Genomic DNA, 15,000 nt, shown 5'->3' with positions numbered 1-15,000 from the left:
TTGGGTTGTGACAATGGGCAATTTTTGGTTGTTTATTCTTACGACTCTTTATCTTCCATCAGGTTTAGTTAGGCTTGCGACGATGGGCATTCATTGTTTGTTCATTCTAACGACCCTTTCTCTTCCATCAGGTTGAGTTTGGCTTGTGACCATTGGCTTTCTTTGTTTGTTTATTCTTACGACCTTCTCTCTTCCATCAGGTTGAGTTTGCCTTGTGAGGATGGACATTCTTTGTTTGTTTATTCTTACGACCCTCTCTCTTCCATCAGGTTGAGTTTCGCTTGTAACAATGGGCATTCTTTGTTTATTCTCATGACTCTTTTTCTTGCACCATGTTGAGTTAGGGTTGTGACGACGGGCATTCATTGTTTGTTCATTCTAATGACCCTCTCCCTTCCATCAGGTTGAGCTAGGGTTGTGACGATGGGCATTCTTTGTTTGTTTATTCTTAGCAGCCTCTCTCTTCCATCAGATTGAGTTAGGCTGTCGATGATGGTCATTCTTTGTCTGTTTATTCTTACGACCATCTCTCTTCGATCATGTTGGGTTAGGTGTGTGACGATGATCATTCTTGGTGTGTTTATTCTTACGACCCTCCCTCTTCCATCAGGTTGAGTTAGGCTTCCGACGATGGGCATTCTTTGTTGTTTATTCTTACGACCATCTCTCTTCGATCATGTTGGGTTAGGTGTGTGACGATGATCATTCTTGGTGTGTTTATTCTTACGACCCTCCCTCTTCCATCAGGTTGAGTTAGGCTTCCGACGATGGGCATTCTTTGTTGTTTATTCTTACCACCCTCTTTCTTCCATCAGGTTGAGTTTGGCTTGTGACAATGGGTTTCTTTGTTTATTCTCACGACTCTTTTTCTTCCATCATGTTGAGTTAGGGTTGCGACGATGGGCATTCATTGTTTGTTCATTCTTACGACCTTCTCTCTTCCATCAGGTTGAGTTTGGCTTGTGACTATTGGCATTTTTTGTTTGTTTATTTTTACGACCCTCCTTCTTCCATCAGGTTGAGTTAGGCTTGTGACGATGGGCATTCTTGGTGTGTTTATTCTTACGACCCTCCCTCTTCCATCAGGTTGAGTTACGCTTCCGACGATGGGCATTCTTTGTTTGTTTATTCTTACGACCCTCTCTCTTCCATCAGGTTGAGTTAGGCTTGTGACCATTCTCATTCTTTGTTTGTTTATTCTTACGACCCTCTCTCTTCCATCAGGTTGAGTTAGGCTTGTGACGATTGGCATTCTTTGTTTGTTTATTCTTACGACTCTTTTTCTTCCATCAGGTTGAGTTAGGCTTGTGGCGATGGGCATTCGTTGTTTTTTTCATTCTTAGGACCCTCTGTTTTCCATCAGGTTTAGTTAGGCTTGTGACGATTGTCATTCTTTGTTTGTTTATTCTTACGACCCTCTCTCTTCCATCAGGTTGAGTTAGGCTTGTGACCATTCTCATTCTTTGTTTGTTTATTCTTACGACCCTCCCTCTTCCATCAGGTTGAGTTAGGCTTGTGACGATTGGCATTCTTTGTTTGTTTATTCTTACGACTCTTTTCCTTCCATCAGGTTGAGTTAGGCTTGTGGCGATGGGCATTCGTTGTTTTTTTCATTCTTAGGACCCTCTCTTTTCCATCAGGTTTAGTTAGGCTTGTGACGATTGTCATTCTTTGTTTGTTTATTCTTACGACTTTCTCTCTTCCACGAGGTTGAGTTAGGCTTGTGACGATGGGCATTCTTTGTTTGTTTATTCTTACCAGCCTCTCTCTTCCATCAGGTTGAGTTAGGTTTGCGACGATGGGCATTCTTTGTTTGTTTATTCTTACGACCCTCTCTTTTCCTTCAGGTTGAGTTGGCCTTTTGACGATTTGCCTTCTTTGTTTGTTCATTTTTACGACTCTCTCTCTTCCATCAGTTTTAGTTAGGATTGCGACGATGTGCATTCTTTGTTTGTTTATTCTTACGACCCTCTTTCTTCCATCAGGTTGTGTTTGGGTTGTGACTATGGGCATTTTTTGTTTGTTTATTCTTACGACTCTTTTTCTTCCATCAGGTTGAGTTTGGCTTGTGACAATTTGCATTCTTTTTTTGTTTATTCTTACGACCCTCTGTCTTCCATCAGGTTGAGTTTGGCTTGTGGTAATGGGCATTCTTTGTTTGTTTATTCTTATGACTCTTTTTCTTCCATCCGGTTGAGTTAGGCTTGCGACGATGGGCATTTGTTGTTTTTTTATTCTTAGGACCCTCTCTTTTCCATTAGGTTCAGTTAGGCTTGTGACCATTCTCATTCTTTGTTTGTTTATTCTTACGACCCTCTCTCTTCCATCAGGTTGAGTTTGGCTTGTGACGAGGGGCATTCTTTGTTTGTTTTTTCTTACCAGCCTCTCTCTTCCATCAGGTTGAGTTTGGCTTGTGACAATGGGTTTCTTTGTTTATTCTCACGACTCTTTTTCTTCCATCATGTTGAGTTAGGGTTGCGACGATGGGCATTCATTGTTTGTTCATTCTTACGACCTTCTCTCTTCCATCAGGTTGAGTTAGGCTTGTGACCATTCTCATTCTTTGTTTGTTTATTCTTACGACCCTCTCTCTTCCATCAGGTTGAGTTAGGCTTGTGACGATTGGCATTCTTTGTTTGTTTATTCTTACGACTCTTTTTCTTCCATCAGGTTGAGTTAGGCTTGTGGCGATGGGCATTCGTTGTTTTTTTCATTCTTAGGACCCTCTGTTTTCCATCAGGTTTAGTTAGGCTTGTGACGATTGTCATTCTTTGTTTGTTTATTCTTACGACCCTCTCTCTTCCATCAGGTTGAGTTAGGCTTGTGACCATTCTCATTCTTTGTTTGTTTATTCTTACGACCCTCTCTCTTCCATCAGGTTGAGTTAGGCTTGTGACGATTGGCATTCTTTGTTTGTTTATTCTTACGACTCTTTTTCTTCCATCAGGTTGAGTTAGGCTTGTGGCGATGGGCATTCGTTGTTTTTTTCATTCTTAGGACCCTCTCTTTTCCATCAGGTTTAGTTAGGCTTGTGACGATTGTCATTCTTTGTTTGTTTATTCTTACGACTTTCTCTCTTCCACGAGGTTGAGTTAGGCTTGTGACGATGGGCATTCTTTGTTTGTTTATTCTTACCAGCCTCTCTCTTCCATCAGGTTGAGTTAGGTTTGCGACGATGGGCATTCTTTGTTTGTTTATTCTTACGACCCTCTCTTTTCCTTCAGGTTGAGTTGGCCTTTTGACGATTTGCCTTCTTTGTTTGTTCATTTTTACGACTCTCTCTCTTCCATCAGTTTTAGTTAGGATTGCGACGATGTGCATTCTTTGTTTGTTTATTCTTACGACCCTCTTTCTTCCATCAGGTTGTGTTTGGGTTGTGACTATGGGCATTTTTTGTTTGTTTATTCTTACGACTCTTTTTCTTCCATCAGGTTGAGTTTGGCTTGTGACAATTTGCATTCTTTTTTGTTTATTCTTACGACCCTCTGTCTTCCATCAGGTTGAGTTTGGCTTGTGGTAATGGGCATTCTTTGTTTGTTTATTCTTATGACTCTTTTTCTTCCATCCGGTTGAGTTAGGCTTGCGACGATGGGCATTTGTTGTTTTTTTATTCTTAGGACCCTCTCTTTTCCATTAGGTTCAGTTAGGCTTGTGACCATTCTCATTCTTTGTTTGTTTATTCTTACGACCCTCTCTCTTCCATCAGGTTGAGTTTGGCTTGTGACGAGGGGCATTCTTTGTTTGTTTTTTCTTACCAGCCTCTCTCTTCCATCAGGTTGAGTTTGGCTTGTGACAATGGGTTTCTTTGTTTATTCTCACGACTCTTTTTCTTCCATCATGTTGAGTTAGGGTTGCGACGATGGGCATTCATTGTTTGTTCATTCTTACGACCTTCTCTCTTCCATCAGGTTGAGTTAGGCTTGTGACCATTCTCATTCTTTGTTTGTTTATTCTTACGACCCTCTCTCTTCCATCAGGTTGAGTTAGGCTTGTGACGATTGGCATTCTTTGTTTGTTTATTCTTACGACTCTTTTTCTTCCATCAGGTTGAGTTAGGCTTGTGGCGATGGGCATTCGTTGTTTTTTTCATTCTTAGGACCCTCTGTTTTCCATCAGGTTTAGTTAGGCTTGTGACGATTGTCATTCTTTGTTTGTTTATTCTTACGACCCTCTCTCTTCCATCAGGTTGAGTTAGGCTTGTGACCATTCTCATTCTTTGTTTGTTTATTCTTACGACCCTCTCTCTTCCATCAGGTTGAGTTAGGCTTGTGACGATTGGCATTCTTTGTTTGTTTATTCTTACGACTCTTTTTCTTCCATCAGGTTGAGTTAGGCTTGTGGCGATGGGCATTCGTTGTTTTTTTCATTCTTAGGACCCTCTCTTTTCCATCAGGTTTAGTTAGGCTTGTGACGATTGTCATTCTTTGTTTGTTTATTCTTACGACTTTCTCTCTTCCACGAGGTTGAGTTAGGCTTGTGACGATGGGCATTCTTTGTTTGTTTATTCTTACCAGCCTCTCTCTTCCATCAGGTTGAGTTAGGTTTGCGACGATGGGCATTCTTTGTTTGTTTATTCTTACGACCCTCTCTTTTCCTTCAGGTTGAGTTGGCCTTTTGACGATTTGCCTTCTTTGTTTGTTCATTTTTACGACTCTCTCTCTTCCATCAGTTTTAGTTAGGATTGCGACGATGTGCATTCTTTGTTTGTTTATTCTTACGACCCTCTTTCTTCCATCAGGTTGTGTTTGGGTTGTGACTATGGGCATTTTTTGTTTGTTTATTCTTACGACTCTTTTTCTTCCATCAGGTTGAGTTTGGCTTGTGACAATTTGCATTCTTTTTTTGTTTATTCTTACGACCCTCTGTCTTCCATCAGGTTGAGTTTGGCTTGTGGTAATGGGCATTCTTTGTTTGTTTATTCTTATGACTCTTTTTCTTCCATCCGGTTGAGTTAGGCTTGCGACGATGGGCATTTGTTGTTTTTTTATTCTTAGGACCCTCTCTTTTCCATTAGGTTCAGTTAGGCTTGTGACCATTCTCATTCTTTGTTTGTTTATTCTTACGACCCTCTCTCTTCCATCAGGTTGAGTTTGGCTTGTGACGAGGGGCATTCTTTGTTTGTTTTTTCTTACCAGCCTCTCTCTTCCATCAGGTTGAGTTTGGCTTGTGACAATGGGTTTCTTTGTTTATTCTCACGACTCTTTTTCTTCCATCATGTTGAGTTAGGGTTGCGACGATGGGCATTCATTGTTTGTTCATTCTTACGACCTTCTCTCTTCCATCAGGTTGAGTTAGGCTTGTGACCATTCTCATTCTTTGTTTGTTTATTCTTACGACCCTCTCTCTTCCATCAGGTTGAGTTAGGCTTGTGACGATTGGCATTCTTTGTTTGTTTATTCTTACGACTCTTTTTCTTCCATCAGGTTGAGTTAGGCTTGTGGCGATGGGCATTCGTTGTTTTTTTCATTCTTAGGACCCTCTGTTTTCCATCAGGTTTAGTTAGGCTTGTGACGATTGTCATTCTTTGTTTGTTTATTCTTACGACCCTCTCTCTTCCATCAGGTTGAGTTAGGCTTGTGACCATTCTCATTCTTTGTTTGTTTATTCTTACGACCCTCTCTCTTCCATCAGGTTGAGTTAGGCTTGTGACGATTGGCATTCTTTGTTTGTTTATTCTTACGACTCTTTTTCTTCCATCAGGTTGAGTTAGGCTTGTGGCGATGGGCATTCGTTGTTTTTTTCATTCTTAGGACCCTCTCTTTTCCATCAGGTTTAGTTAGGCTTGTGACGATTGTCATTCTTTGTTTGTTTATTCTTACGACTTTCTCTCTTCCACGAGGTTGAGTTAGGCTTGTGACGATGGGCATTCTTTGTTTGTTTATTCTTACCAGCCTCTCTCTTCCATCAGGTTGAGTTAGGTTTGCGACGATGGGCATTCTTTGTTTGTTTATTCTTACGACCCTCTCTTTTCCTTCAGGTTGAGTTGGCCTTTTGACGATTTGCCTTCTTTGTTTGTTCATTTTTACGACTCTCTCTCTTCCATCAGTTTTAGTTAGGATTGCGACGATGTGCATTCTTTGTTTGTTTATTCTTACGACCCTCTTTCTTCCATCAGGTTGTGTTTGGGTTGTGACTATGGGCATTTTTTGTTTGTTTATTCTTACGACTCTTTTTCTTCCATCAGGTTGAGTTTGGCTTGTGACAATTTGCATTCTTTTTTTGTTTATTCTTACGACCCTCTGTCTTCCATCAGGTTGAGTTTGGCTTGTGGTAATGGGCATTCTTTGTTTGTTTATTCTTATGACTCTTTTTCTTCCATCCGGTTGAGTTAGGCTTGCGACGATGGGCATTTGTTGTTTTTTTATTCTTAGGACCCTCTCTTTTCCATTAGGTTCAGTTAGGCTTGTGACCATTCTCATTCTTTGTTTGTTTATTCTTACGACCCTCTCTCTTCCATCAGGTTGAGTTTGGCTTGTGACGAGGGGCATTCTTTGTTTGTTTTTTCTTACCAGCCTCTCTCTTCCATCAGGTTGAGTTTGGCTTGTGACAATGGGTTTCTTTGTTTATTCTCACGACTCTTTTTCTTCCATCATGTTGAGTTAGGGTTGCGACGATGGGCATTCATTGTTTGTTCATTCTTACGACCTTCTCTCTTCCATCAGGTTGAGTTAGGCTTGTGACCATTCTCATTCTTTGTTTGTTTATTCTTACGACCCTCTCTCTTCCATCAGGTTGAGTTAGGCTTGTGACGATTGGCATTCTTTGTTTGTTTATTCTTACGACTCTTTTTCTTCCATCAGGTTGAGTTAGGCTTGTGGCGATGGGCATTCGTTGTTTTTTTCATTCTTAGGACCCTCTGTTTTCCATCAGGTTTAGTTAGGCTTGTGACGATTGTCATTCTTTGTTTGTTTATTCTTACGACCCTCTCTCTTCCATCAGGTTGAGTTAGGCTTGTGACCATTCTCATTCTTTGTTTGTTTATTCTTACGACCCTCTCTCTTCCATCAGGTTGAGTTAGGCTTGTGACGATTGGCATTCTTTGTTTGTTTATTCTTACGACTCTTTTTCTTCCATCAGGTTGAGTTAGGCTTGTGGCGATGGGCATTCGTTGTTTTTTTCATTCTTAGGACCCTCTCTTTTCCATCAGGTTTAGTTAGGCTTGTGACGATTGTCATTCTTTGTTTGTTTATTCTTACGACTTTCTCTCTTCCACGAGGTTGAGTTAGGCTTGTGACGATGGGCATTCTTTGTTTGTTTATTCTTACCAGCCTCTCTCTTCCATCAGGTTGAGTTAGGTTTGCGACGATGGGCATTCTTTGTTTGTTTATTCTTACGACCCTCTCTTTTCCTTCAGGTTGAGTTGGCCTTTTGACGATTTGCCTTCTTTGTTTGTTCATTTTTACGACTCTCTCTCTTCCATCAGTTTTAGTTAGGATTGCGACGATGTGCATTCTTTGTTTGTTTATTCTTACGACCCTCTTTCTTCCATCAGGTTGTGTTTGGGTTGTGACTATGGGCATTTTTTGTTTGTTTATTCTTACGACTCTTTTTCTTCCATCAGGTTGAGTTTGGCTTGTGACAATTTGCATTCTTTTTTTGTTTATTCTTACGACCCTCTGTCTTCCATCAGGTTGAGTTTGGCTTGTGGTAATGGGCATTCTTTGTTTGTTTATTCTTATGACTCTTTTTCTTCCATCCGGTTGAGTTAGGCTTGCGACGATGGGCATTTGTTGTTTTTTTATTCTTAGGACCCTCTCTTTTCCATTAGGTTCAGTTAGGCTTGTGACCATTCTCATTCTTTGTTTGTTTATTCTTACGACCCTCTCTCTTCCATCAGGTTGAGTTTGGCTTGTGACGAGGGGCATTCTTTGTTTGTTTTTTCTTACCAGCCTCTCTCTTCCATCAGGTTGAGTTTGGCTTGTGACAATGGGTTTCTTTGTTTATTCTCACGACTCTTTTTCTTCCATCATGTTGAGTTAGGGTTGCGACGATGGGCATTCATTGTTTGTTCATTCTTACGACCTTCTCTCTTCCATCAGGTTGAGTTAGGCTTGTGACCATTCTCATTCTTTGTTTGTTTATTCTTACGACCCTCTCTCTTCCATCAGGTTGAGTTAGGCTTGTGACGATTGGCATTCTTTGTTTGTTTATTCTTACGACTCTTTTTCTTCCATCAGGTTGAGTTAGGCTTGTGGCGATGGGCATTCGTTGTTTTTTTCATTCTTAGGACCCTCTGTTTTCCATCAGGTTTAGTTAGGCTTGTGACGATTGTCATTCTTTGTCTGTTTATTCTTACGACCCTCTCTCTTCCATCAGGTTGAGTTAGGCTTGTGACCATTCTCATTCTTTGTTTGTTTATTCTTACGACCCTCTCTCTTCCATCAGGTTGAGTTAGGCTTGTGACGATTGGCATTCTTTGTTTGTTTATTCTTACGACTCTTTTTCTTCCATCAGGTTGAGTTAGGCTTGTGGCGATGGGCATTCGTTGTTTTTTTCATTCTTAGGACCCTCTCTTTTCCATCAGGTTTAGTTAGGCTTGTGACGATTGTCATTCTTTGTTTGTTTATTCTTACGACTTTCTCTCTTCCACGAGGTTGAGTTAGGCTTGTGACGATGGGCATTCTTTGTTTGTTTATTCTTACCAGCCTCTCTCTTCCATCAGGTTGAGTTAGGTTTGCGACGATGGGCATTCTTTGTTTGTTTATTCTTACGACCCTCTCTTTTCCTTCAGGTTGAGTTGGCCTTTTGACGATTTGCCTTCTTTGTTTGTTCATTTTTACGACTCTCTCTCTTCCATCAGTTTTAGTTAGGATTGCGACGATGTGCATTCTTTGTTTGTTTATTCTTACGACCCTCTTTCTTCCATTAGGTTGTGTTTGGGTTGTGACTATGGGCATTTTTTGTTTGTTTATTCTTACGACTCTTTTTCTTCCATCAGGTTGAGTTTGGCTTGTGACAATTTGCATTCTTTTTTTGTTTATTCTTACGACCCTCTGTCTTCCATCAGGTTGAGTTTGGCTTGTGGTAATGGGCATTCTTTGTTTGTTTATTCTTATGACTCTTTTTCTTCCATCCGGTTGAGTTAGGCTTGCGACGATGGGCATTTGTTGTTTTTTTATTCTTAGGACCCTCTCTTTTCCATTAGGTTCAGTTAGGCTTGTGACCATTCTCATTCTTTGTTTGTTTATTCTTACGACCCTCTCTCTTCCATCAGGTTGAGTTTGGCTTGTGACGAGGGGCATTCCTTGTTTGTTTTTTCTTACCAGCCTCTCTCTTCCATCAGGTTGAGTTTGGCTTGTGACAATGGGTTTCTTTGTTTATTCTCACGACTCTTTTTCTTCCATCATGTTGAGTTAGGGTTGCGACGATGGGCATTCATTGTTTGTTCATTCTTACGACCTTCTCTCTTCCATCAGGTTGAGTTAGGCTTGTGACCATTCTCATTCTTTGTTTGTTTATTCTTACGACCCTCTCTCTTCCATCAGGTTGAGTTAGGCTTGTGACGATTGGCATTCTTTGTTTGTTTATTCTTACGACTCTTTTTCTTCCATCAGGTTGAGTTAGGCTTGTGGCGATGGGCATTCGTTGTTTTTTTCATTCTTAGGACCCTCTGTTTTCCATCAGGTTTAGTTAGGCTTGTGACGATTGTCATTCTTTGTTTGTTTATTCTTACGACCCTCTCTCTTCCATCAGGTTGAGTTAGGCTTGTGACCATTCTCATTCTTTGTTTGTTTATTCTTACGACCCTCTCTCTTCCATCAGGTTGAGTTAGGCTTGTGACGATTGGCATTCTTTGTTTGTTTATTCTTACGACTCTTTTTCTTCCATCAGGTTGAGTTAGGCTTGTGGCGATGGGCATTCGTTGTTTTTTTCATTCTTAGGACCCTCTCTTTTCCATCAGGTTTAGTTAGGCTTGTGACGATTGTCATTCTTTGTTTGTTTATTCTTACGACTTTCTCTCTTCCACGAGGTTGAGTTAGGCTTGTGACGATGGGCATTCTTTGTTTGTTTATTCTTACCAGCCTCTCTCTTCCATCAGGTTGAGTTAGGTTTGCGACGATGGGCATTCTTTGTTTGTTTATTCTTACGACCCTCTCTTTTCCTTCAGGTTGAGTTGGCCTTTTGACGATTTGCCTTCTTTGTTTGTTCATTTTTACGACTCTCTCTCTTCCATCAGTTTTAGTTAGGATTGCGACGATGTGCATTCTTTGTTTGTTTATTCTTACGACCCTCTTTCTTCCATCAGGTTGTGTTTGGGTTGTGACTATGGGCATTTTTTGTTTGTTTATTCTTACGACTCTTTTTCTTCCATCAGGTTGAGTTTGGCTTGTGACAATTTGCATTCTTTTTTTGTTTATTCTTACGACCCTCTGTCTTCCATCAGGTTGAGTTTGGCTTGTGGTAATGGGCATTCTTTGTTTGTTTATTCTTATGACTCTTTTTCTTCCATCCGGTTGAGTTAGGCTTGCGACGTTGGGCATTTGTTGTTTTTTTATTCTTAGGACCCTCTCTTTTCCATTAGGTTCAGTTAGGCTTGTGACCATTCTCATTCTTTGTTTGTTTATTCTTACGACCCTCTCTCTTCCATCAGGTTGAGTTTGGCTTGTGACGAGGGGCATTCTTTGTTTGTTTTTTCTTACCAGCCTCTCTCTTCCATCAGGTTGAGTTTGGCTTGTGACAATGGGTTTCTTTGTTTATTCTCACGACTCTTTTTCTTCCATCATGTTGAGTTAGGGTTGCGACGATGGGCATTCATTGTTTGTTCATTCTTACGACCTTCTCTCTTCCATCAGGTTGAGTTTGGCTTGTGACCATTGGCATTCTTTGTTTGTTTATTCTTACGATTCTCCTTCTTCCATCAGGTTGAGTTACACTTGTGACGATGGGCATTCTTGGTGTGTTTATTCTTACGATTCTCTGTCTTCCATCAGGTTGAGTTAGGCTTCCGACGATGGGCATTCTTAGTTTGTTTATTCTTACGACCCTCTCTCTTCCATCAGGTTGAGTTAGGCTTTTGACGATGGGCATTCTTTGTTTGTTTATTCTTATGACTCTCTCTCTTCCATCAGGTTGAGTTAGGCTTGCGACGATGGGCATTTATTTTTTGTTCATTCTTACGACCCTCTCTCTTCCTTCAGGTTGAGTTAGGGCACTTTGTTTTCTTTTTGGTCCTATATTCAGTTGTCTACTAAGTTTCAATTCTCCTGTAATGTGAATGGGTGCTCATCCGTGTCATTTGAAGGAAGATGCTCAACAGTTGTTCAGGGTAACATTTTAAATTTTATTAAAATAATTTATGACATGGAGAAAGTCCATTCATTTTGACCAGTTTAACTGCTAGACCTATATGGCCTGCAGAAATTTTACTGATCTTGTAATCCATCCAGCTTAAGATGTGACTGTCGTATTTGGCAAGTCAAGGGAATTTTTTTTTCATTTTTCAGTTGATCTGGAAAGATATATAGCTAAATTTGTTGACTGCTCTGCACCATGATAACAAATAGATCTTACTACCTCAAGCTGTTTTTTTTTGCCAAACCGCAAAGACATTCATGATAAAGAAACATGTTTCAACTTAAGCGTAAGGTTTCTGCATCTAAGAATTACAGGGGCTCCAGTCTACTTTTTACAAATACTAACAATCACAGGATGCCCACATAATGTGTTTGATCCTTGGTATTATTGAATTGAGAAGCAATGTATGAGAATAGCAAAAAGTTCCATATTATTGTATAATTCTGGGATAAATATTTGCATATAAGATGAGAATAAACTAACCTTCATCCGAAATGTTCTGCTGTTTCGTTATTGTGGCTGCTTGTGGCAAAATTTAGTGATTTCAAGGACGCGTTTTGCTCAGGTAAAAATTGCTACAATTTGCCATTTCCAGCCATAATAAAAACAGCACATCATGTCAGATAGTTTATCCTCATCTTTTGTAAATATTTATCGCAGAATAGTACCATAATAATTATGGAACTTTTTGCTATTCTCATACATTGCTTCTAAATTCACCCTTTGTGTGGGTCCCCTGTGATAACAATGATTAGTAAGTCCATAGCTAGATCTGAAAACTCAATCAGCATTACTGCTGGCTCTACCCAATTAATATTGGTCTCTAATTTATTTCCTTTTTTAATTATTTTTCAGGTTAGCATGGAAATAGCAAGGAATTGGACATTAGCAGTTGTGTAACTGAAGAGATCAATAAATATGTAAAATGAAGAGCTAGTTCAAGGTTCCAGTTGTTCTGCCTTATTGTAGAGAATAAAGGTTTATCCTAGCAAGTATTTTATTGGTTTTGTGTACAATGTTGCTAGGTATTATGAATTCTGTGCTCTCTTTCCAGGGTGATAGAAGTCTCCTAAAATTCAAACTGCTCGAGACAGCAGTACATGTAATCAGTAGAGTATCATACTAACTCAAGAATTACAGCAGTGTGTTTCACATTATCGTTCCATTATCATTATCAATATAAGTATTGCTATTGTTATCATCATCATCATCATCATCATCATTATTATTATTCGTTTCATTTTTATATTAATTAATTAATTAATTAATTAATTAAATTCCTGGGTGGGAAATAAATTTGATCAGCTGGCTGGGAAACCAACCAATTTTATCTAGCTGGCTGGGAAATTTTTTGTGTGTCTTGCTGGGAAACAGGAACAGATAACGCTTTCCCAGCAACTCTGAAAAACACTTGAAAATGCCTTATTTTCATTAACTGGGGTATAATAATACATTTACAACAAATTGGTCGTTGGGTGCCCCTGTCCTGATGGAGATCAGCTTGCGAAATTCTCTCAAATTTATTGAGATAGATTTGGGGTACAACTATGAGGAAAGGCATAAAAAATATTGTCAAACAACATCGATTTTTTATTCAATAAACCCATACTTTTTTACTTTGTTAGCTAAAGTATAGCAGCTGCGAACACCTGTAATAAAGTCCGCCTTCTCAGTCTCAATTTCGACTTCACGAACTGAAATTCCACTTAGCTCATTTCACAAATGTCACACTGTGGAATTTGCACTCTGTGTGTTTGTCTGGCCATACCGACACTAAATTAGATATAATTAATTGTCAGATATACAAGTTAAACGCGACGACGCACAATCAAAAGCGTGGGGGACGATTTGTCAATAGGACGTTTTCAACCAACCTCTAGAGACACAAGAGCTTGAAGCTAATGTCTTCTTCCACCAACATGGCGGCGATGACGTCAAATGAAAACCTCCAATCAACCGTGGTCGCATGCAGAGCTCTGTGATAAAATATGCAATTGAAGGGAAACTGTCACGGCGTTCGGAACGATCTTTGGTGGAAACTTACGGAAGTCCATCACTAAACACCTTAATCGGATCTAGAAGGAGGGTGCAGGGGGTGCGGACCCCCCTCCCCCCGATGATCTGAAGCTTTTTAATATGACTGCTTTTCTGAAAAAAAAAAGTCAAATCCTGGATCCGCTCCTGAGGGACTTGAGAATAAAACAAAAAATGATTTAAAACGAATCACAACCCCATCGCGGTTTCAGCTTTCTTGCCACGCCATCTTTATCACTGATTGTACGGTCCCAGGAAAGGAATGGAAAGGAACTTTATTTAAGAAAAGAAAAGGTGTGAGGTCATGGCCAGTTAAAGAAAGAATTTTATTTCTTGCGTTTCATCCTCCTTTGTCGGAATTCTTTTCAGTAAAATGTCGCTTGCGCCTCAGAAAAATTTGAAAATACAAAAAGACAAAAGACTAACGAGAAAACGGAGAAAAAACAGAGATAGTGAAAACATTTAAACGCAGATTTCGGGCCCGGTCTTTCATCCGCTGTGATGTTTGGTCTCAGAGTCCGTTTGTTTACAAGGGAAGTGGGGAGTGAGCTTTCATCCAATAAGGATCTCGAAAAAGAATATCGGGCGACGAATTCTTAATAAATCCACTTTCGGGGTCCTATTTGAATCGGGGTCCACTTCACCCTTGCTTTTACTACGGAGTCCGTTAGTTATTGTAGGATCCAGGTTCTGAATTCGGACTCTGTTTGTTTTGGTCGGCCTCGGTAGCTCAGGAACCCGACCTTCGTTAAAATTGTCCGGCACATTTTAGGAATTGTTGCCTTACACTAAAAAGGCAAAAGCTCTTAAAAACAAACCATTCCGCGAAAACACTTCCAGATCCGTGGATGTCTCTGATCAAACAGCAAACAATTCTGATCTCTTTCGAAAGAGGACAAAATGAGAGTACTGAAGCAAATTGAGGCTGACGTGACTTGAAATTAAACATGTGGATTGTTTTGTTCCATACGCGGCATATATGATTCCTTGAAAATCAAATACTTCATTATCCTGAAAACAAAAGTAAAAGGAAAGAATTTGACTACGACGTGACTTGAACACACAGCCTTCTGATCTGGATTCAGACGCGCAACCATTGCGCCACGGAGTCCACTATGGGCGTCGTTTGGTTTCCCTAAAAAAAAACAGGTTGAAACATAGGATAAGACTCTCAAACCTCAACGAACAAAGATCGTTCGCACGATAGAGGTCTTGACACCAAGGGCTGTTTTTGGTGGCATCGACTGAGGTTTCGTCAAGCAGATCACAAACCATCTTCAGAGTCAAGTGATTTGTGTTGAGCTAGCAAGTCGTATTAGTATTTTAATAGTTGACCTGATTGGGCAGTAAAAAAATGATGTCATTGGATTCTCTTCTCAGCCTTGATGTCGCTTTGCTAGTATACTAACTTTAAACAAACTCCGCTGACCCGTTCCCATTCACTACAGGCACCTTACAAAAGGCTCATTGATAAAATGAACAGAACATCCAAACCGCGACAATGTTTCAATGCTTCTGAGCTCAAACGGGACTAACCTACCAATAACACTCTTCCTTCCAGCAACATCAGGGCTGACCAGAAAGAACAAAGCAACCTACCACTTACAAGATAAACTAGCAGAGTAGCAAGATCATGTTTTCAAAGCATTTAACAGTAAAAAAGGGTATATC

The sequence above is a fragment of the Montipora foliosa genome, chromosome 5 (assembly GCF_036669935.1).
Source record: "Montipora foliosa isolate CH-2021 chromosome 5, ASM3666993v2, whole genome shotgun sequence".
Taxonomy (NCBI): domain Eukaryota; kingdom Metazoa; phylum Cnidaria; class Anthozoa; order Scleractinia; family Acroporidae; genus Montipora; species Montipora foliosa.
The sequence above is the reverse complement of the archived record's forward strand: the minus strand, read 5'-3'. Positions refer to the sequence as shown.